This window comes from Palaemon carinicauda, chromosome 15 (assembly GCF_036898095.1).
Source record: "Palaemon carinicauda isolate YSFRI2023 chromosome 15, ASM3689809v2, whole genome shotgun sequence".
Taxonomy (NCBI): Eukaryota; Metazoa; Arthropoda; class Malacostraca; order Decapoda; family Palaemonidae; genus Palaemon; species Palaemon carinicauda.
In genome coordinates this window covers 22,868,333-22,891,438 of record NC_090739.1, presented here as the reverse complement: position 1 = coordinate 22,891,438, position 23,106 = coordinate 22,868,333, and the positions used below count along the sequence as shown (strand labels likewise).

Sequence of the window (23,106 nt, the reverse complement as noted above, 5' to 3'; positions counted from 1 at the left end):
CAAAATGGTTACACCCACTGAATAAATTTGCCAAGTCCAGTTTGTAATATAAGTTGAAGTGGGATACAAACATGACAAGATTTAATTTCCCCACTGATTGCGAAGAAATAGTTAAGCATTTGTTAACCTGTAGATAATAATTATTCAGAAAATTCAGAACTAGTATAGAGTGAATTGAATTGAAATTGTTAACTAAATAAGTTGCCTGATATATTAGACAGGCCATCGAAGTTAAAAATAAAAGTAGCGAACTATGGTGTTTGTGCATGGACCTGGGGGGGGGGGCGGTAATTTTATATATATATATATATATATATATATATATATATATATATATATATATATATATATATATATATATATATATATATATATATATATATATATATATATATATATATATATATATATATATATATATATATAAAAGACATCAAGTTGGAAATATCAACTGTGTATTCTGTGATGTAGAAGAAAATTCTAACCACTTCATGTTATATTGTCCACAGTATAGTGATATAAGAATAAAAGCAATTGAGCGCCAACAATCATACGAAGAAGATAGTGCACAAACAGTTGGAAAATTCTTTTTTTGTGAAGAAAATATTGAAAATAAGAAAAGAGTACTACAACAAATGTGGATGAAAAGAGAAAAACTAGTGAAAATAAGGAACACACAAAACTAAAAGACACAGAGGCGCCGTTGCAAAGGCAAAGCCTCAACCTGAATCTGATCTGATGGCTTGTAACTTCGACCCTGTTGCCCTGTTGGCTGCCATTCACTGTCTCATCTTTTATTACGAAGGGAATATCTTAATGTTACATTTACTGTTAGTAATAGTTCTTATACAATTCGATGGCAATTAAAAGACTTCTTGACCCGTTATCCCACATGACATGACATCTATGACTATCCATATGCAGCAGGGTTTACTGTAAATGTGTTGACGCCGATTTGACAGTAGTGCAAATAATAACCAATTGAGGAACAGAAGCTTTCAGCTGTGCTGGTGAGTTATTCATTGTTACGTAAAATAAGGTATTTTAAAATGGTTTAAGTTGGTACTTATGTCTTTTCTTCAAGATCGATCAAGTTAGGTGGCTGTAGTGTATTTATAGTTTGGATAACGTATGTCGGTTTTCTTATAGTTACGGACAGGGAAAACTTTCCTAGTAAAAATTAACTTTTCCCTTTAGGAAAACGCTCCGTACCTTCGGAAGTGACACTTATTTTGGTCGCAAATAAAGGTAAAGTTGTATATTATTACAGGGTGTGATTTCGAACAGAAAATGGTATTTTTGTAGTGAATTACAGGGCAATGTAACCTAGGAAAAAAACTACTGTTTCTTATAGAAAAAATTACGCTCTTCAAAAATGACACTCGTTTCCGTCGCAAATGAATAGTTTCAGAAATATATATACATCTATATCCTACGATAATGGGGGACCCCCATTGGGAACTCGGGGTTTTGGGTGGGGAAACGATATATAATTGTTTTCCTATAGTAAATAACGTGAATTAACCGAATTTGATGTTCATTTCAATCGGAAACAAACAGATCAACCAATTCGGATAACTTTGACACTTCTCTTACGAACGAACGATAACATTAGCAACGTTACCAATAATACACAGTGTTACCAACGTTGACGTATGGTACACAGTTACCAACGGCACGCTGACATTACTAAAGGTAGTAATGATAGATATTTCCATATGTATTTTAAATAATTTCTCCATATAAGTTTTACTCAATATATAAAAAGTACAAAAAGGGCACAGAACCTAACAAACCCACCTAACCTAGCCTAGTAGTATGACAGGTCACAAAATAACATTTGATCTACATCGGACGTTGGCAGCACTGGTTACTGTATTTTTTCATGACACAATCTTTGTAACGGCGCCTCCAAAGTTTATCCAGATATACTGTTTTGTATTTTCCTCCAGTTATTATAATTTCAAGAAGGTAATGTATAGAGAAGAAAAGGCTTGTTTTACGTTTATATATCGATTCCCCAGTATGTTTTCCCCACCCAAAACCCCGAGTTCCCACTGGGGGTCCCCCATTATTGGAGGATATAGATGTATATATATTTCTGAAACTATTAATTTGCGACGGGAACGAGTGTCATTTTCGAAGAGAGCGTAATTTTTTCTATAAGAAAAAGTAGTAGTTTTCCTATGTTACATTGCCCTGTAATACACTACAATGAAACCCAGAAAATATATGTTTTCCTATAGTAAATAACGTGATTAACAGAATTTGACCTTCATTTCAACCGCAAACAAACAGATGAACCAATTCGACTAACTTGTAAGTTGCCGAATTGGTTGCTGTTATTACGGATGAAATGAAGGTGAAAACCGGTTAAATCACGTTATTTTCTATAGGAAAACATCTATATTCTGTTAAAATGGCGAAATATAATCACTGTTGTTATATATGTTGTGATAAAATATTTAAATATAAGCACTAGTTCAATGGTGTCACTTCACTCACGAATGTACTGCGAACGATAACATTAGAAACGTTACCAATGATACACAGTGTTACCAACGATGACTGGGATTGTTACGGTAATATTGCCGGTTACACAATATATAAAAAGTACAAAAAGGGTACAGAACCTAACAAACCCACCTAACCTAACCTAGTAGTTGACAGGTCACAAACCTCGGATATTTACTGGGAATGGTAAATTTAGCCACAATACGAATGATACACAGCGTTACCAACGGTACGGTGACATTACTAGCGATAGTAATGCTGGATAATTCCATACGTATTTCAAATAATTTTGCAATATAAGTTTTACACAATATATAAAAAGTACAAAAAGGGTACAGAACCTAACAAACCCACCTAACCTAACCTAGGAGTTCCCAGGTCACAAAACTCACGTATGTACTAGGAATGTTAAAATAAGCAACGTTACCAATGATACAGTGTTAACATCGTTACAAAGGCATGGCTAACGGTAGCAATGCTACGGTAATATTATCGTGTATTTTAATGAATTGTTCCATATACACTTTACACAATATATAAAAAGGTACAAAAAGGGTACAGAACCTAACAAGCCCACCTAACCTAACCTAGAAGTTAACAGGTCACAAAACACATATAATGACTTTTGTTGAATGACACCTTTATGAAGGGGACGTCGAAACTTACGGGACACGGGAGGGTGAGACTGACGGGTTAACTTTAAATAATATTATCTTCCATGGGGTAGGTGACTTTTTCCCAAAAATGTACCTTTATAAGAAGTACTGTAACGGTATAACCACAACGACGTTTCTTTTTGGTTTTAGGTATCTTGGTTTCGTTATTACAATAAAACACGTGAATGTCTTTCCTGTAAGATAGGAGGGAACGGCACTTGGGGCACTGTAAACGTTGAGGAATTACATTGTGTGCTCTAAGGAAATTATCAACATTGGATGAAGAAGCATAAAAATCACCATGGAATTTAGCAAATGCTTTTAGGTATGGAATATTGCAGCCGTTACAAGTTTCTATAACTTCCTCCATCGCAAAATAAGAAAAAATAAATCTCACTTGAAATGACGGACACCTTACTAGGACAAAGGTTTCCAGGGCCAGGGAAAAGGATTTGGTGGGAGGGGTATGGATAGACCACTTAAAGAGATAAAGGAAGCGGGTAGGGAAATATTAACTGACAACCCCCTTGTGTAAACTTTGAATATGTTTAGGTTCGTGATTGGTTAACGGGAAAACAACGTAGTCTAGAGGGTAAACATGAATGAACTGGATAGGGAAACTTGTATAGAGCAAGTATTTATGTAAAATTGTGGTGTGACAAAGAAATAACAAAAGGAAAAAAAACCAATATAGGAAGATAAAATACAATGTATGTTAAATAATATTGAATGGGAATATAAAATGAGTTGATTTTATAAGGTATAGGATAATAAAACAAGTAATTCTAGGGTCAAAAGTAATATGTATACGGGGTATTACATAAGTAATCATGTAATAGACTTGAACAGAGCCGGTAGAGAAATGAAGAGTTACATTTCACGGTTAGGGAAGAAGAAATCCTATTGGTGGGGGAAAAGTTTCTGCGCAGGGAGGCGGGGTTTTTGCGCAGAAGATCGAAAACTGGTATGTACGTACGTGAGCACGCTAATGTTAGCATGGAATGCTAACATTTGATCTATATCACACATTGGCAGCACTGATTACTGTATTTTTTAATGAGGCATAGCCTTTGCAACGGCGCCTCCAAAGTTTATTCAGTTATACTGTACTGTTTTGTCTTTTCCTCCGGTTATTATAAATCCAAGAAGGTAATGTATAGAGAAGAAAATGTTTGTTTGTTCCGTAACTGAAATACAAACCACGCTATTTAAAGTGGGTAATTACTTTCGGCATAGCTGAAAGGACGAGCCATTAGAATTTTAACGAGGGTTTACTACCCCACCGCTAGTAGGGAGGGTAGTTTGCTACCCTCCCCCCCCCCCCCACATACCTGTGTGGTAAGTTCACTTTGCTATCGGCTCGGGTGCTAGACGGACGTGTCCGCTGTCACCCTCGCCCACACGACAACCATTATTAATCTATGCTTTTTGCTTTTTTTTTTTTCTAGTGTTGTGAAGTTGGCCTCTACAATGCGGAAGTGCCCTGGGTTACCTGAACGCCCTTGTGGGACCTTCATGTCGTCAATAGACACCGATCCGCACACCTTATGCCCTTATTGTAGGGGGTCAACGGTGTGATAGTGGTAACGTATGTACTGTATTGAATGTAGGGAGTGGTCTACCTCCCAGTGGGAGAGGTTTTCCCGGCGCCGGAAGAAGAAGTCCAAATGGGATATTTCTCCTTCAAAGGTTTCTTTGAAGAAGGAATATCCTAAGGGCTCTTCTTCCCTGGCCCAAACCTCCTCCGAAGCTCCCACTCGGTCGGCTTCTCGTGAGAGGCCGTCGAGTGGTAGCGTAGGCCGTACTGTTGTCCGATCTCGGGGTTTGGGAGAGGGAGTTGCCTCCCATAGCGAGGCAGCTCCTCCTCCTCCCCCGGGGGAGGATTTAATTATTTCTCCTTCTGATAATGTAAATAATGATGAACTTTTGCAGCTTTGGGCTTCCTTGGGGCTTCAGGGTTCGCCCTCCAAGGAAGCCCTGTTTGACATGATCAGGTTGGGAGCAGCTGTCAAACAGTCACTGGCGGTAGCAGAGATTGACCCTCTGTCTATTGTCGAGGCTGTTGTGGCAGAGGCTTCCAATGAGAGTGTTCTAACCCCTGCTCCTGTTGTAGCTGAAGGCTTAGGTCCCCCTCCGAACATCCTTTCGAGGGAGGAACTAAGTCCAACGGTCTCTCCTGCGGGTGATTCTCCCCCCCGGGGGAGTTCACTGACAGAGACTCGTCTTCGGAGGACTGCCGATGGTTTGCCTGCTGCTCCCAGAGGACGTATAAGACGTAAGGCTAGCCTTCCTCTTCGTCGCCGAGGTCTTCCTTCTCCTCACAAGGGTGTTAGGAGGCTCCTCTTCGGATCTTCATCCTCGCAGTCCCTCGCAGAGGAACCTCGTCCTTCAGCGACTGTTCCTGCTACTTCTTTGGACCTGGACCTCTCTGTAGATCGTTCGCGATCTCCTTCTCCTGCCAGACCTGCTGACCTGCCGTCGCCCTTCCTGGCTGCAGATGCGCTGTGGGCGCCCACCCATCCCGTTTTCCCACGGGCACCGGTCCCTTCGGGGCAAAAGGGACTTTCACACATTGTGTGTAAGTCCCTTAAGCGCCAATGTTCTCCTGCGCGCCAGTGCGCTACTGCGCGCAAGCGCCCTCCAGTTGCAGACTCGTCTCGCCAGCGCTCACCTGCACGCTCACGATCTCCTGTACGCCCACGATCTCCTGCTCGCCCGGCAGTTCCAGAGACTACGCGCCCATGATCTCCTGCTCGCCAGCGCACCACTGCGCCCCCTCAGCCTGATGCGCACCATGCACGCCTTCGGTCTCCTGCTCGTCAGCGCTCTCCTGTTCGTCAGCGATCTCCTGTGTGCCAGCGCTCTCCTGCTCGCCAGCGCTTGCCTGCACGCCATCGCTCGCCTGCTTGCCCTCGATCTTCGAATCAGGGCTCCTGAGGGAGGACTTCTTCCTCCCCTGCTCGCTAGCGCTCTCCACCACACCACCGATTGCTGACGCGCCACCGGATCTCGCCTGTTCGCCATCCCTCGCCTACGCGCCATCGCCCGCAGTCTCCATCGCGTGCCCAAGCGCCCACTGCCAGAACTACGGTTCCAGATGAGTGCCATCCTGCGCGCCCGCGCGCTAGGGATATTTCCCCTGCGCGCGCGCCCAATGGCTTCGCCCTTACGGGCCCTTCGGGATCCTGTGGCTGCACACCATCTGAGGTCTCCGGAACGCGCACCTGCGCGCCAACGCGCCCCTTCATCTTCGCCCCACGCGGCCACGCCCCATGTCGCCTACGCGCCCACGAGCTCCTTCTCCTGCGCGCCCACGCCCCCGTCGCCTACGTGCCCACGAGCTCCTTCTCCTGCGTGCCATTGTTCGCCCACGCGCCAACGCGCGCCCTCTCCCACGCGCCAACGCGCGCCCTCTCCCACGCACCAACGCGCACCCTCGCCTACGCGCCATCGCTCGCCCGCGCGCCATCGCCATCGCCCATGCGCACCCGCACGCTCGCGTGACCGATCGCCCGCTCTCGATCTAGGCAATAGCCTATCGAGATCCTGCAGTACAACGCGTAGTCAGGTCGTCCTCATCGTGTCCCCAGCTAGAATCTTGCTTTTTATCATACCTTTCATTGGGCTAGCTGGCTTATAAATAAAGGTATAAGAACATTAGGTGAAAGGGAATATTATAATTAATAAAGGAACACACTGTGGGAGGAAAGAATTATGATAAATTACTGTACTTAAGAGATCTTAAAAAACAGTGGCTGGGGACAAGAAACCGTGTTGAGAGGTTCTGAAATGAAATGCTGTATACATAAAACAGGCAAAAAAAAAATATTTATTTGAAAATTAAACTATTAAAAATACATTAATATATCAGTTAAGATAGTCAAAGGCAAAATTAACATCCCTTTTGCATATTGTACCAGGAAGAGAAAAAAATACTAAGCTGCATGCAAGATATATCACCACACAGTTACAAAATGGAACTTCAAAATCCTTACAAAACTATGACTGCAGAACCTGAGGATTTGAAAGACTTAGAAATATTAGGATAGCCTCTAAAAACAAAAAAAAAGTATTTCTTCAGAACTAAGCTTAAAGGAGAACCCCGCAATACTATAGTTTTATAACATCAGTAATGACCAGTAATAAACTTGAACACTTATTATCTAATGAGCCATCTATAAAGAACATATAACGGTGAAAAATACAGTACCACAATTTTCCCTAAATCAATACTGTTCTCATCAATCTCCCGTCCACCATTGGGATACAAAGTCACTTAAACAGTCCTAATTTCTGATCAGTACAGCCGCATACTATGTCTTACAGGTCTCTGCGGGCCCACTATAACAATACTCGAACACAGTCATTCCCCGCCTAACATGAATTCACTCCTTGGGCCTCTGACCAGATATGCCATTTCAATAGCTCCTGTTAACTATTAATGTTTATGACACACACTCAAATAGCAACACAATAGCTTACTTCTAGTTCCAGGAAAGTTAAATGAATATAGAACAGCATCACAGACTAGTACAGACTGGTAACAGGAAATATTCTACATTCATAATTGTTATGCGATACACTGGATTCCAGGGACAGATGTACTACTCACTCTTTTCTATGTACCTACAGTAGTGAGCTAGATAATCTTCCCTTACACTCCCTACTGAGTGTAGGGGGCTGCCGTTAATACTGTACCTTGATTATATAGCTATCAATACCTGGAGAGGAATAATAACAGATTAAGAAATTTTTTTAATGAGAGGCTTGAGGGATATTTTAACATCAAATATGTTTCATACACACAAACCATTAAAGTTTTCATAGACACAAACCTCGCGCTGAGAAGTCTCCTCGGGTGGAGGTGGAGAAGAGCCCCCCACCATCTTTGTTGGAATCCTGCATCCCTCCCAGGAGGGAGTCGAAGGACTCCAAGACGATTCCGAAATCTTCTTCGAGGATCAGACCAGAGCCAGCTAAGCCCGCGGAGAACATCCACGAGTCCCCCCAAGAAGAGCCTTTGGGGACTGGAGACCTTGCTGCTAGTCCATCAGGAGGAGAGCCACAAGATTCGGAGCATGCCTTCTGGCAAGTTCTGACTCTGATGAGGAACCTTAACTCGTTCTCGGATCCAGAGATTCCTCCTCGAGAGGGCAAGGACACGGTTCTGGACTGAGTCTTTGATACCCAGAAGCCCCCTAAAGCCAGCGCGGCTTTGCCGTGATCCCAGGGGGTCAAGAGTGCCAGAGAGATAAGGTCGAGAGCCAGCTCTCCGAGCTTGCCTCCTCCAGCCGTTCCAGTGCCGGAAACAAACTCCTCCCACCTCCTCGTGTCCACCAGAGGAGGTACTTCGAGATCATGGAGGAGTCCAGTTTAGCTCTTCCCCTCTACCACTCGGTGGAAGAGCTCTCCAGGGGAGTCCCTCTCGAGAGACACTCCAACCGGCCAGTGTCGTTCTCGGCCTCGGAGATCCTCTGCCAGGAGAAATTAGCGAAGTGTGCCATGCAGGCAACTTCGTGGCTGGATATCTGGCTAGGGTCTCTTGGCATCCTGATACGATCTGAAGACTTGTCTAAGGAGAGTACCAGGAAGGCCTTGGAGACCTTCCTTCTTTCAGGCACTCGTACCATCGAGTTTCTGGCCCACCAAGTCTCGAACTTGTGGGCTAATACTATCCGGAAATGCCGAGATACGGTGTCTGAAAGATTTTACTCGAAGGTCCCCAACATCAAGGTCAGTAAGCTCAGACATTCCTCCCTTTTGGGGAGTAGTCTGTTTGAGCCGAAAGAGGTAGAGCAAGCGACTGAGAGGTGGAGGAAGTCCAACCGGGACTCCCTCCTCCAGAGGGCTTTAACATCAAAGCCCTATAAGCCTCCAGCACTTCAACAACCTCGCCCTGCAAAGACGACGAAGGCGGCAGTAGCAGCAAAGGCAACGGTGTCCAAACAGCCCTTTCCTGTCAAAGACAGGAAAGGCAAGAAGTCCTCCAGGGGAGGCAAAAATCCTAGGGGGAGTGGCCGAGGCCGCAAACACTAGGATTGGCAATCCCCCTGCACGTCCACCAGTGGGGGAATGCCCTCAAAGTTGCGCGGACAGGTGGCAGCAACTCGGGGCCGATTCCTGGACGGTCTCCGTGATCAGCCAAGGATATCGCGTCCCGTTCATAACATCTCAACCTCCCCTGACAGCGAATCCAGTGTCGTTGAGCTCTCTGGCCATGGGATCGGCAAGAGGGCAAGCCCTTTGGGCAGAAGTCGAGACCATGTTGAAGACGGGCGCTCTTCAAGAGGTCGTCGACGGGTCCCCAGGCTTCTACAGTAGACTCTTTCTTGTAAAGAAGGCGTCTGGAGGCTGGAGACCAGTCATCGACCTCTCAGCTCTGAACAGGTTTGTCAAACAGACCCCGTTCAGCATGGAGACGGCAGACACGGTCAGACTCGCAGTGAGACCGCGAGACTTCATGTGCACACTGGATCTGAAGGACGCGTACTTCCAGATCCCAATCCATCCGTCTTCAAGGAAGTACTAAGATTCAGCCTCGACAACAAGATCTACCAGTTCAAGGTGCTGTGTTTCGGTCTCTCCACAGCACCTCAGGTTTTCACCAGTGTGTTCACCCTGATATCTTCGTGGACACATAGGATCGGCATCCGTCTCCTCCGTTATCTGGACGACTGGCTGATCCTAGCAGACTCGGAGTCAACCCTTCTTCGACACCGAGACAAACTTCTGGGAATTTGCCAAGATCTAGGGATCATGGTAAATCTCGAGAAGTCTTCTCTGCCTCCTACCTAGTGAAAGGCTATTGCTCAGCCTTAAGTCTAGCCTTCAGGCTCAAAGGAGTGGAAATTTCTTCTTCGCTGGAACTTTCCCTACTTATACGTAGTTATGAACTTACCTGCCCTCAGTCGGAAGTGAGACCTCCTCCATGGAACGTGGTTCGAGTTTTCAGGTCTCTTAAGAGACCTCCCTACGAACCATTACGCCAGGCTTCAGATCGCCACCTAACTTGGAAGACCGTATTCTTACTAGCTTTGGCGTCAGCCAAGCGAGTTAGTGAACTTCATGGTCTCTCGAATGATATCGCCCATTCAAGGAGATGGGGCGAGGTAACGTTCAACTTCGTCCCTGAGTTTATTGCTAAGACTCAGAATCCGGGAGTGCCAGACCCTCGGTTCGACTCCTTCCGGATTTCGAGTCTTCGTTCCGTAACAGATGACTTAGACCATCTCTTACTGTGCCCAGTAAGGAGTCTGAGGCTATATCTTAAAAGAACAGCTGCAGTGCGTCCCCAAGTGCAGGCATTGTTTGTTAGCACTGGGAGATCGAAGAGGAGGGTTAACAAGAACACCATATCAGCATGGATTCGAAAGGCAATCCATCTGTCCCTGAATCCTGACACACCTTCGTCACGTCGCCCTAGAGCTCATGATGTCAGGGGAGTAGCTACATCCCTGGCCTTCAAGAAGAACTTCTCAGTGATGCAGGTTCTACAAGCAGGGGTATGGAAGCGTCAAATGACTTTCATAGCCCACTACCTGCAAGATGTGACCCAAAGGAGGCTCGATACGTTCTCTATCGGCCCTGTGGTGGCTGCACAACAGCTGGTTTAAACCTCAGGCTCCTTAATGGACGAATAGCAGAGGGTTGAGGGCATTGTTACCTGGTTTTAGTCTGTATGAAAGAAAAGGTATGTCTGGCCCTTATTCTTTTCTTCATCCTCCCCTCTCTTGGGGAAAGCAGCTTCCTGGGTTCTCTGCACAGCTGACCTCAAACCACTGCAGGTAAACCATGTTCCCTTGTGTTCCTAGTATTAAGTTAATACTGTCACGTCCCCATACCCTGACGAGGTGGTATTGGGAGAGTCCTAGCCTAAAGTTTCCATCTAAAGAACTTCAGGTCAACTTCCTAGGACGAGTCACACATATTCCTTCACACACAGCTTATGTAGGCCGCAGCCCTTGCATGGCAAGGTGCGAGTGAGGTGCAGGGACTCTTTATTGTTGAGTGCTGACACACTCAGATAATGAGTCCCCGGGCAAAAGCCAAAAGCCAGTATGGCTGGGACTTATTCCACCCTTCCTAAGGGTTGAGTCACCCACTTTAAATAGCATGGTTTGTATTTCAGTTACGGAACAAATGACAAATTCGGAGATAATTTGTATTTTTCCTAACTATACAAACCTTAGCTAGTTAATCAAACTTGCCTGCCAGCCCTGTCCCCCATGAAGTCCTACCTCTAAGCAAAGTGAACTTACCACACAGGTGTGTGAGGGGGGAGGGTAGCAAACTACCCTCCCTACCCCCTGCTAACTAGTGTTGGGGTAGTAAACCCTTGTTAAAATTCTAATGGCTCGTCCTTTCAGCTACGCCGAAAGTAATTACCCATATTAAATAGCTAAGGTTCGTATAGTTAGGAAAAATACAAATTATCTCCGAATTTGTCATTTTACAGTTATATATAGTTTCCCCAGTATGTTTTCCCCACCCAAAACTCCGAGTTCCCACTGGGGTCCCCCCATTACTGTAGGATATAGATATACAGTATATATATTTCTGAAACTATTCATTTGCGACGAGAACGAGTATCATTTTCGAAGAGAGCGTAATTTTTTCTATAAGAAAAAGTTGTTTGTTCCGTAACTGACATACAAACCACGCTATTTAATAGGGGTTATTACTTTCAGCGTAGCTGAAATGACGAGCCATTAGAATTTTAACGAGGGTTTACTACCCCACCGCTAGTTAGCGGGGGATAGGGAGGGTAGCCTGCTACCCCTCGCCCCTCACACACACCTGTGCTTGAGCTCACTTTGCTCTCGGCTCGGGTGGTAGTCGGACGTGTCCGCTTTCACCCTCGCCTCTCTGACAGCCATTAATGTCTTTTTGCTTTCTCTCCTACAGGTGTGTTTGTGAAGTTGGCCTCTGCGATCATGCGCAAATGTCCTGGATTACCCGACCGCCCTTGTGGTACATTTATGTCGGCGGTTGAGACGGACCCTCACACCCTTTGTCCTTACTGTAGGGGCCAACGGTGTGATAGAACTAATAAGTGTGGTGAGTGTAGGGAGTGGTCTACCTCCCAGTGTGAGAGATTTTCTCGGCGACGAAAGAAAAAGTCCAGGCGGGATATTTCTCCTTCGAAGATTTCTTTGAAAGGAGAAAAACCCAAGGACTCTTCTTCCGTTGCCCAAACCTCCTCCGAAGCTCCCACGCGATCGGTTTCTTCCGAGAAACTGTCGAGTGGTAGCGTAGACCATGGTTCTGTTTCCCGACCTCGAGGTTCGAGAGATGGCGTTGCCTCCCCTAGCGAGGCAGCTCCACCTCTTCCCCCGAGGGAGGAATTAAATTTAAATGTAAATGTAACTGATTTATTTCAGCTTTGGTCTTCCTTGGGGCTCGAAGGTTCGCCCTCCAAGGAAGCCTTGTTTGACATCATCCGGTTGGGTGCCGCTGTCAAGCAATCGCCGACGTTGGCAGAGGTTGATCCTCTGTCTATCGTCGACGTTGTCGTGGCAGAGGTATCCGATGCGGTATCTCCTAATGCCTCTGCAACTGCTCAACCTGCTGTAGCTGAAGGCTTAGTTTCTCCCTCTGCTCAACCTTTGAGGGAGGAACTAAGTCCAACATTCTCTCCTGCTGGTGATTCTCCCCCTCGGGGAAGTTCACTCACAGAGACTCCTCTTCGGAGGACTGCTGATGGTCAGCTTGCTGACCCAACGGCCTCCAGAGGGCACATACGCCGGAAGGCTCGCCTTCCTCTTCGCCGGACAGGTCTTCCTTCACCTCACAAGAGTGTGAGGAGGCGCCTCTTCGGTTCGTCGTCATCTCTGCAGTCCGCCGCAGTGGAGCCTCGTCGTTGATCTCCGACTGTTCCTGCTACAACCCTGGACCTCTCTGCGGATTGTTCGCGATCCCCTTCGGTGGAAGGTCGATCTTACAAAGGACACGCCGACCTTCCACCCGTCAGACCTGCTGACCTGCCGTCGCCGTTCCTGTCTGCTGATGTGCTATGGGCGCCAACGAAACTTGTTTTTATAAAACAGGCATCGGTCCCTTCGGGGCAACAAGGGCGTACGCGCAAATTAGCGCTTACGTCCCTTACGAGCCATGCAAAACATGCGCGCCAACGTTCAGCTGACCTCTCTGAGGTTTCGGAGTTGGCGCACAGGCGCTCTCCTACTGTTGCCGATATAGCGCGCACCTGCTGCCGAGGTTCCTGGTAAAGCGCGCCAGCGCTCACCTGCGCGCCAGTGCTCACCTGCGCGTCAGCGCTCACCTGCTCGCCAACGCGCCACTGCGTGCTCTTGGCCTTTTACGCGCCATGCGCGCCATCGTTCTCCTGCGCGCCAGCATTCACCAACGCGCCAGCGCTCTCCGCGCCAATGATCTCCTGTGCGCCCATGATCTTCGGATCTGGCCACAGTAGGGAAGTTTAGAACTTCCCCCTACTCGCCAGCGCTCACCAATGCGCCGTCTACCTTCACCTGCGCGCAATCGCACGCAGTCACCTACAAGAGCCCACGAGGTTGCAGCTGCGCGCCCGCGCTCAAGAGATATCTCTCCTGCGCGCGCGCCCATCGACTTCTTGAGCACACGGTCTCTCGCCCGCACGGACTCTTCACCTTGATCCTGCGCACCCGAGCGCACGCGTAATCTGATACCTGCGCACTCTATGAAGTCTCCTGCGCGCGCCTCTACACGCCATCACTCGCCTGCGCGCCCTCGCTTTGCCCTCGCGCACCAGCAGTCTCCCGCGCGCACCAGCAGTCTCCCGCGCGCACCAGCAGTCTCCCGCGCGCGACCCCGAGTATTCCTCACTGCGCAAGCACCAGAGCGATCGCCAATACCTTCCCACGCGCGAGGCTGCAGGACAACGCGCGGTAAGATCACCATCACCGCATTCCCCCCCCCCCCCCGCAAGCGCAGAACAGGGACATTTCTTCTTTATCCTCTCTTTCTTTTCAGGCGAACCCCCCTATGAAAACTCCTCCCAGGGATCTGTCGAACCCTTCTTCCTCCAGAGGGAGTGTCTGACAGCGCAGCCGTCAGCCGGCAGCCCTGGTTTGGGGCTCTAATCAGAGCGGTAGCACAGGCTTTCAAGCCCGTTCTCTCTGAGTTGGTCCACAAATCCTTGGCTGCATCTACTCCCCTGAATAGGAAGAGAGGAGTTTCGGACGCGGTGACTTCTCCGAGGACGAAGCTGTCAGCTCGTAAGTCTTCGAGGCAGGCCCCCTCCCCCCACCAGACTTTTTCTCCCTCCCCTTTGGACGAGGACTGAGTCACGTGAGGTGAGACGTTCCCCCATCGCACCATTGAGGGAAACCCCACCTCGCGCTGAAAAGTCTTCTCTGGTAGGGGTGGAGAAGAGTCTACCTCCGTCGTTGTTGGAGTCCTGCATCCCTCCCAGGAGGGAGTCGAAGGACTCCAAGACAGTACCGAAGTCCTCAGGAAGTCTTAGACCAGAGCCAGCCAGTCCCTCGGAGAACGTCCGCGAGTCTCCCCAAGAAGAGCCTTTGGGGACAGGAGACTTCACTACTAGTCCATCCGTAGGAGAGCTGTAGGAGTCAGAACATGCATTCTGGTAGGTTCTGACTCTTATGAGGACTCTCAATGGGTTTGCGGACCCAGAGATTCCTCCTCGGGAGGACAAAGACACGGTCTTGGACAGAGTTTTTGGGACTCAAAAACCCCCTAAGGCCAGTTCAGCTTTGCCCTGGTCTCAAGTGGTTAAGAGTGCCAGGGATAAGATCGCAGTCCAGCTCTCCGAGCTTGCCTCCTCCAGCCGATCCAGTGCCGGCAACAAGCTTCTCCCACCTCCTCGTGTACAGCAGAGGAGGTACTTCGAGATCGTAGAGGAGCCTTGTTTAGCTCTTCCCCTTCACCATTCATTGGAAGAGCTTACCAGGGGAGTCCCTCTTGAGAGACTCCCCAACCGGCAGGTCTCGTTCTCGGTGACTGAGATCCTTAGTCAGGAGAAGGTTGCGAGTATGCCATGCAGGTCACTTCGTGGCTGGATATCTGGCTAGTGACCTTAGGTATCCCGTTAAGTTCGGAGGATTTATCCAAAGAAAGTACCAGGAAAGCTATGGAGCCTTTTTTACTCAGGCACTCACACGATCGAGTTTCTGGCCCACCAAGTCTTGAACTTGTTGGCAAACACCATCCTGAAACGTCGGGATGCGGTGTCTGAGAGGTTCCACCAGAAGGTCCCTAGCACCGAGATCAGCAGGCTCAGACATTCTTCTGTTATGGGAACGAACCTGTTTGAGCCTAAGGACGTGGAGCATGCTGCTGAGAGGTGGAGGAATTCCCACCAAGACTCCCTCCTACATAGGGCTTTGACATCCAAGCCCTATAAACCTCCAGCACCCCAACAGCCACGTCCTACCAATCCCACGAAACCGACAACGGCAGCAAAGACAGTGGTGTCTAATCCCTTTCCTGGTCCTCCAGGGAGGGAAGAATCCTAGAGGAAGCAGCCAAGGCCGCAAACGCTAGGATTAGCAGTCCCCCTGCATGTCCACCAGTGGGGGGATGCCTACAAAGTTGCGCAGACAGGTGGCAGAAATTGGGACTGATTCCTGGACGATTTCCGTAATCAGTCAGGGATCTCGCGTCCCGTTCACAACATCTCTACCTCCCCTGACAACGAATCCAGTGTCATTGAGCTCCCTTGCCATGGGATCAGCAAGGGGGCAGGCCCTTCGGGCAGAAGTCCAGACCATGTTGAAGAAGGGCGCTCTCCAAGAGGTCCTCGACGGGTCTCCAGGCTTCTTCAGTCGACTCTTTCTTGTAAAGAAGGCGTCTGGAGGCTGGAGACCAGTCATCGACGTCTTGGCTCTGAACAAGTTTGTCAAGCAAACTCCGTCCAACATGGAGACCGCATACACGGTCAGACTTGCAGTGAGACCACAAAACTTCATGTGTACACTGGATCTGAAGGACGCGTACTTCCAGATCCCAGTCCATCCGTCTTCAAGGAAGTACTTAAGATTCAGCCTAGACAACAAGGTGTACCAGTTCAAGGTGCTGTGTTTCAGTCTCTCCACAGCACCACAGGTTTTCACCAGAGTGTTCACCCTAATATCGTTGTGGGCACACAGGATCGGCATTCGTCTCCTCCGTTATCTGGACGACTGGCTGATCCTAGCAAACTCGGAGTCATCCCCCCTTCGACACCGAGACAAACTTCTGGGACTTTGCCAAGATCTGGGGATCGTGGTAAATCTCGAGAAGTCCTGTCTGCTTCCAACTTAAAGACTGGTTTACCTAGGCATGATTATAGACACCAATCTCCACAAAGCCTTCCCATCAGACGACAGGATAGCAAGGCTGAGGAGGGTCGCAAGTCCTTTCCTCAGACGAGAAGAGCCTCCAGCCCAATCGTGGTTACGTCTCCTCGGTCACTTCTCATCCTTGGCTCGTCTAGTTCCCAACGGTCGCCTCAGGATGAGATCCATCCAGGGGCGACTCAAGTCCCGGTGGAATCAAGGTTGCGATTCCCCGGACGTCATAATCCCTTTTGGACCTGCGGAAAGGACGGACCACCAGTGGTGGGTGACAGACGAGAACCTACGAAGAGGAGTGGATCTTCTCGTCCTCCCCCCGGATTTGATGCTGTTTTTGGACGCCTCAAAGAAAGGGTGGGGGGCTCATGTTCTGTGGTCGGAATCAGAAAAGTGCCTCCATATAAATCTTCTAGAGATGAAGGCCGTTTTCTTGGCCCTTTGGCAGTTCCAACAATACCTGGCGGGTCACTCTGTGGTGGTGATGAGCGACAACACCACAGTAGTGGCTTACATCAACAAGCAAGGAGGTACCTTTTCGAAGCAGCTATCCCATCTCGCAGTAGAGATACTGAGATGGATCGAAGTCCACTCGATTCCACTATCAGCACGTTTCATTCCAGGCAAGAGGAATGTGCTCGCCGACAATCTGAGCAGAGCGTCTCAGATAGTGAGTACCGAGTGGTCTTTGGATCATCTAGTAGCCAACAAAGTCCTGACTTTGTGGGGTTCCCCGACTGTGGATCTGTTCGCGACAGCGCTGAACTTCAAGCTTCCACTGTACTGCTCTCAGTCCCGGATCCCAAGGATGCCTTCCAACAACGGTGGGACAACATCGACGTGTACGCCTTTCCCCCGTTCTGTCTGATGAGGAGGGTGCTCAACAAGACTAGAATACAGTATCGGTCAATCTTTCAATGACCCTCATAGCTCCGCTATGGCATCACGCGGAATGGTTTCCGGACTTTCTGCAGCTCCTAATGGAACTTCCGATAGAACTCCCTCTGTGACACAATCTACTCACACAACCACATGCCAACATCTTCCACAAAGCCGTAGCTTCGCTACGACTTCACGCCTGGAGACTATCCAGCTTCTCCTCGCTGAGAGAGGATTTTCGCAACAAGTTGCGATTAGGATGTCTGGACATCTGCGAAAATTATCTGCATTTGTCTACCAGGCAAAGTGGAAAGTCTTCTGTGGTTGGTGTCGTGGAAGGGGTATCTCTCCTCTTGATGCCACTATTCCAGCAATAGCGGAGTTCCTCGTGTATTTGCGGGAAGAAATGCGTCTTTCAGTCTCGGCGGTAAAAGGCTATCGCTCAGCCTTAAGTCTAGCCTTCAGGTTCAAAGGAATGGACATTTCTTCCTCACTGGAACTTTCTTTACTCATACGAAGTTATGAACTTGCCTGCCCTCAGTCGGAAGTGAGACCTCCTCCATGGAACGTGGTTCGAGTTCGACCTCCCTATGAACCATTACGCCAGACTTCAGATCACCACCTAACTTGGACGACGGTGTTCCTGCTAGCATTGGCTTCGGTCAAGCGAGTCAGTGAACTTCATGGTCTCTCATATGACATCGCCCATTCAAGGGGATGGGGGGAGGTAACATTCAAATTCGTCCCTGAGTTTATCGCTAAGACTCAAAATCCGGGGGTGCAGGACCCTCGGTTCAACTCCTTCCAAATTTCGAGTCTTTGTTCTGTAACAAATGACCCAGACCATCTCCTACTGTGCCCAGTAAGGAGTCTGAGGCTATATCTAAAAAGAACGGCTGCAGTCCGTTCCCAGGTGCAAGCATTGTTTGTTAGCACTGGGAGAACTAAGAGGAGGGTCACCAAGAACACCATCTCGGCATGGATTCGTAGGGCGATCCATCTGTCCCTGAATCCAGACCCTCCTCCGTCACGTCACCCTAGAGCACATGATGTCAGGGGCGTAACTACATCCCTGGCCTTCAAGAAAAATTTCTCAGTGACGCGGGTTCTTCAAGCTGGGGTGTGGAAGCGTCAGACGAGCTTCACATCCCACTACCTGGAAGACGTGACCCACAGGAGGCTCAATACGTTTTCTATTGGACCTGTGGTGGCTGCACAACAGCTGGTTTAAAACCTCAGGCTCCTTAGTGGACAAGTAGCAGAAGGTTGAGGGCATTGTATCCCGGTCTTAGTCTGCATGAAAGAAAAGGTTTGTCTGGCCCTTATTCTTTTCTTCATCTCCCCTCTCTTGGGGAAAGCAGCATCCTAGGCTCTTTGCACAGCTAACCTCAAACCACTGTAGGTAAACCATGTTTCCTTGTATTAAGATAATACTGTCACGTCCCCATACTCTGACGAGGTGGTATTGGGAGAGTCCTAGCCTAAAGTTTCCATCTAAAGGACTACAGGTCAACTTCCTAGGATGAACCACACTTTATTATACCTTCACACACAGCTTGCGTAGGCCGCAGTCCTTGCGTAGCAAGGTTCTAGCGAGGTGCAGGGACTCCTTATTACTGAGTGCGAACACACACAAATATTGAGTCCCCGGGCAAAGCCAAAAGCCAGTACTGGCAGGGACTTTCCACCCTTCCCAATGGGTGAGTCACCCTTATTAAATAGCGTGGTTTGTATGTCGGTTACGGAACAAATGCCAAATTCGTAGATAATTTGTATTTTTCCTAACTATACAAACCTTAGCTATTTAATCAAACTTGGTCGCCAGCCCTATCCCCCCTTGAAGGTCCTACCTCCAAGCAAAGTGAGCTTAAGCACAGGTGTGTGTGGAAGGTGGGGTAGCAGGCTACCCTCCCTACCCCCCGCTAACTAGTGGTGGGGTAGTAAACCCTCGTTTAAAATTCTAATGGCTCGTCATTTCAGCTACGCCGAAAGTAATAACCCCTATTAAATAGCTAAGGTTTGTATTGTTAGGAAAAATACAAATTATCTACAAATTTGTCATTTTTTTTACTAGGTTACATTGCCCTGTAATACACTACAATAATACCCAAATAAATACTCAATGTAATATGTGTATATATATATATATATATATATATATTTGTTCCGACACAGAGACTTACCTCGAAACACTTTATAGGAGATTACTGGTAACTCCTCTCCGACGACCAGATTTTTACGTAGTTTCCCCCTACTTCCATGTTCTATACTGTCCTGAATAACGGGAAATAACATGACCTGGGGGCATTGCCCGGGAAGGTCGCCCGTCTTTGAGAAGCCTCTCCAGTAAGTTTTCTGGTCGGTTCGTGAACACACGTGCTTCATGAAGCTCCTCATACTCCGTGCGATTCCCTTTGTGTTTGGTTCCACGTGCTTCCCACGTGATCGGGATCTCAGTGTGTGTTTAGTGCTTTCACTACGTGCTTTTGATTTCGCTCCCTTGTGCTTCCCTAGTGTTTTAGTGCTTTTCCTTTGTGGCCTGCTGTGTCTACGGCCCTTTGTGTTGCGTTATGGAACGCGTTCGCCGTTGTCCTGGGCCTAGGGCCGGTAGATCATGCGGGGCTTTTCTGTCTAAGCCCGAGGTTGACCCGCATACGTTGTGTACCTCGTGTAGGGGTAAAGCTTGTTCGCCGTCGGATAAGTGTTCCGAATGTGCCGATTGGCCCGAGGTCCAGTGGATAAAATTCCGTACCAAAAAGAAGAAGGCATCGAAGAAGTCCCCTAGGAAGGACTAGCGTTTCTTCCCCATGCGACTTCAGCAGGAGAAGGGTCAGGTAGGGTACATCCGCCTTCCCCTACCCAAAGTAAGGGGCGAGGTAAGTCCAGGGAGAACATGCAGTTGGCTCCTCTTTCCAAGAGAGGGAATTTGTGGGCGGTCCTTCGTTGGCCAAGGCAATTCAGGCGACCGTAAGTGAGTGTAGTGGGGGTCCGGGGGACGTGGCTCTCTCTCATAAGGGCCACGTCTCGTCGTGGGACCCCATGTGGTCTAATAGTGTCCCTTTTTCTTCGTCAGGTTCCTGGGTGGAAGTTCCAGGGGCATCAGCGACGAGTGGTGGCGTCGGCAGAGAGGAGTCCCCGCAAGAAGATCCATTGGCTTGGGACGTGCCGAGGACTCCGATGAGGTCCCCACTGGACATGGAGGAAGGCCTTGGCGAGGCCTTCTCCGGTTTGGCGGGCCCGTCTGGATGGTTGCTGCCGAAGACTTCGCTACAGGAGAGTCTCCCCATTCCTTCTCCGTCAGGGGTACGGCGTAGCCCCAAGAAAACGCAGTCACGTGCTAGGTCACGATACGGGGGTCAGTCTTTCTCGTCAGGACGTGACTCTTCGGATTCGTCAAGCAGTGAACGGAGGAGACGACAGAGGAGGAAACGAGATCGGTCGGTGCGGAGGAACTCCCCTTTGCGGTCTCCCACAAGATCTCGGGACAGGGTGAGTCCCAGTTCCCCTCCTCCCAAAAGCAGGAGAACAACCCCCCCAGTAGGGACGTGGAAACGAGGTCGGTCTGTGCGGAGGAACTCCCCTTCGCGGTCTCCCACAGGATCTCGGGACAGGATGAGTCCCCGTTCCCACTACACCCCAAAAAGCAGGAGACCAGTCTCTCCGAAAGGGACGTGGGTGTTCGTCCCAGGGAACAACTTTAAAGACTTTTCCAAGCCTATTGGTTCGACACATGAGCGGGCAGGAGACAGTCCCCCTAGAAGGACCTCCACGTGCCGCGTCAGGGAATCACCAGATGAGCGAAGGGCTACATCTTGCAGGCCTAAGACCCGTCCTGGAGACGTTTATCCCGCCCAGCGCAGGGGGCCGTCGTCTAGGCCGGGCAGCCTCGACAGGTCTCCCCATCGAGACCCCAGAAGGGGAAGGACACCTCCGTCGAACTATCTCACGGAGGACACCGTTTCACCGAAAAAGGCCACGAAGAGGAGAGGGACGGCGGACGTCGAAGGTAAAGGGAACCGTGGACCCCGCCATCACGGCAGAGACCGAGATCACGATTCGCCCCGTCGGTCGGAAGGAGGGGAGGGCGAGTCGGCGGTGACGGAGGACTCAGCGTACAGGAGAGTCCTTGCCTTAATTAGGGGTTATAACAACCTTATAGAACCCGCCACTCAAGAGGAAGAACCCTGGACTTTAGGCCTGAACAAGTTCATAGCTGTCCCCGCCCAGAAAAAGTCCCCTCTCTCTCTTCCCGAGGCCAGTAACGTGGGGATTGGAAAGACTCACATTGATAAGGTCATATCCCGCAATAGCGGACTCCTGCAGGGGTCACAGCTCAGCAAAGCTCCTACAGGGTTTGAAGTCGCAGACGAAAGACTACTCTTTAGAAAATAGGCCGACCGGTGCGTGCAAGACCGAGGAAACCATAGACATCCTGTGCCAGGGCATCTCCGACGGGAGGGCATCGGCAGCATCTACCTTCTTCTCCCCCTTCCGAGTCGGCAATGATGGAGGAGATGTCCAAGGACTTAGTTAATGTGGCCTCCTGGCTGGATTGGTGGGCCACCACCCTAGTAGGCACCCAGATTCCTACAGACTCCATGGAACCTGCAAAACGGGAGGCTCTGAATGAGTTGCTGGGGTCAGGTAGCCGCGCCCTTAAATTCCTGACCTTTCAGTCTTTGGCTCTCTCCGCAAACTGGATTCTCCGGAGAAGAGACGCCCTAGTCAAGAACCTTCCCATTAAGATTCCTGACAGGGAAGCTAAAGCTTTGAAGACCTGCTCCGTCTGGGGGGAGCAGCTTATTCCGACGAAGAAGGCGGAAGAGGTCGTGGAGAAGTTGGCCAAAAAGAGGGAGCTACCTACCCTGAAGCCACAGACGGCACGCCGCCCCATCTTCAGGAGGCCAGTGACAGAAGCACCCATGGCCGCGCGTACCACACCAACTCAAGGAAGGAGGGAACCCTCGTCAGGACAGTGGTCTTCCTCTGTGGTTCCCCCCCGAAGAGGTTCATCTTCTAACCCCCCAACGTATAGGTCTTCTTTCTACTCCTCCAGGAGGGGGAGAACAGGCCGTTCTTCCCGTAGGAGATAAGATGGGAGGCCCCCCTCCCCTGCCCAAGCCTCAGGTAGGGGGATGCCTCAGACTCACTTGGCAAGCATGGAAGCTCCACGGAGCAGATCCGTGGACAGTTACAGTACTAAAGGAGGGCTACAGGATCCCCTTCATGGAAGAGACACCCCCCCTAGTTCCAGCAACGCAGGCAGACTGGTTGGTGCCCAAGGACCTGGCGAAGAGGGCAGCGTAGGACGAAGAAGTCAAGACGTTGCTGCAGAAGGGAGCTTTAGAAACAGTGACATTCCCGGGTCCGGGGTTCTACAGCCGCCTGTTCCTAGTGGAAAAAGCGACAGGAGGGTGGAGACCTGTAATAGACCTGTCAGCCCTCAACAGGTTTCTCAGGAAAGTGACCTTCAAAATAGACACTCCAAGAACGGTCATGGCATCCTTGAGAGAGGGCGACTTTATGATTTCTATAGACCTCAAGGACGCCTACTTCCAAGTGCCCATTCATCCGTCGAGCAGGAAGTTTCTCCGGGTCAAGTGGGGTACCCAGGTGTTACAATTCAAGGCCCTATGCTTCGGTCTTTCAACAGCCCCCCAGGTATTCACGAGGGTCTTTACGACGGTCTCCATATGGGCCCACGAACGGGGCATTCGACTCATCAGGTACCTGGACGACTGGTTACTCCTTTCATCCTCAAAGGAAGA

The 23,106-nt window shown here is 49.2% G+C and overlaps 1 protein-coding gene across 1 annotated transcript in view; it reads left to right on the top strand.

Annotated features, from left to right (window-relative positions):
• Window positions 1-572: 572 nt before the first annotated feature.
• LOC137654516 (zinc finger protein 84-like) overlaps window positions 573-23,106 on the top strand; it is a 64,019-nt gene continuing 41,485 nt past the window's right edge. The window contains exon 1 of the mRNA XM_068388213.1: window positions 573-1,010. The gene's annotated coding sequence lies outside the window, so the exon portion shown is untranslated. The remainder of the gene's footprint in view (window positions 1,011-23,106) is intronic.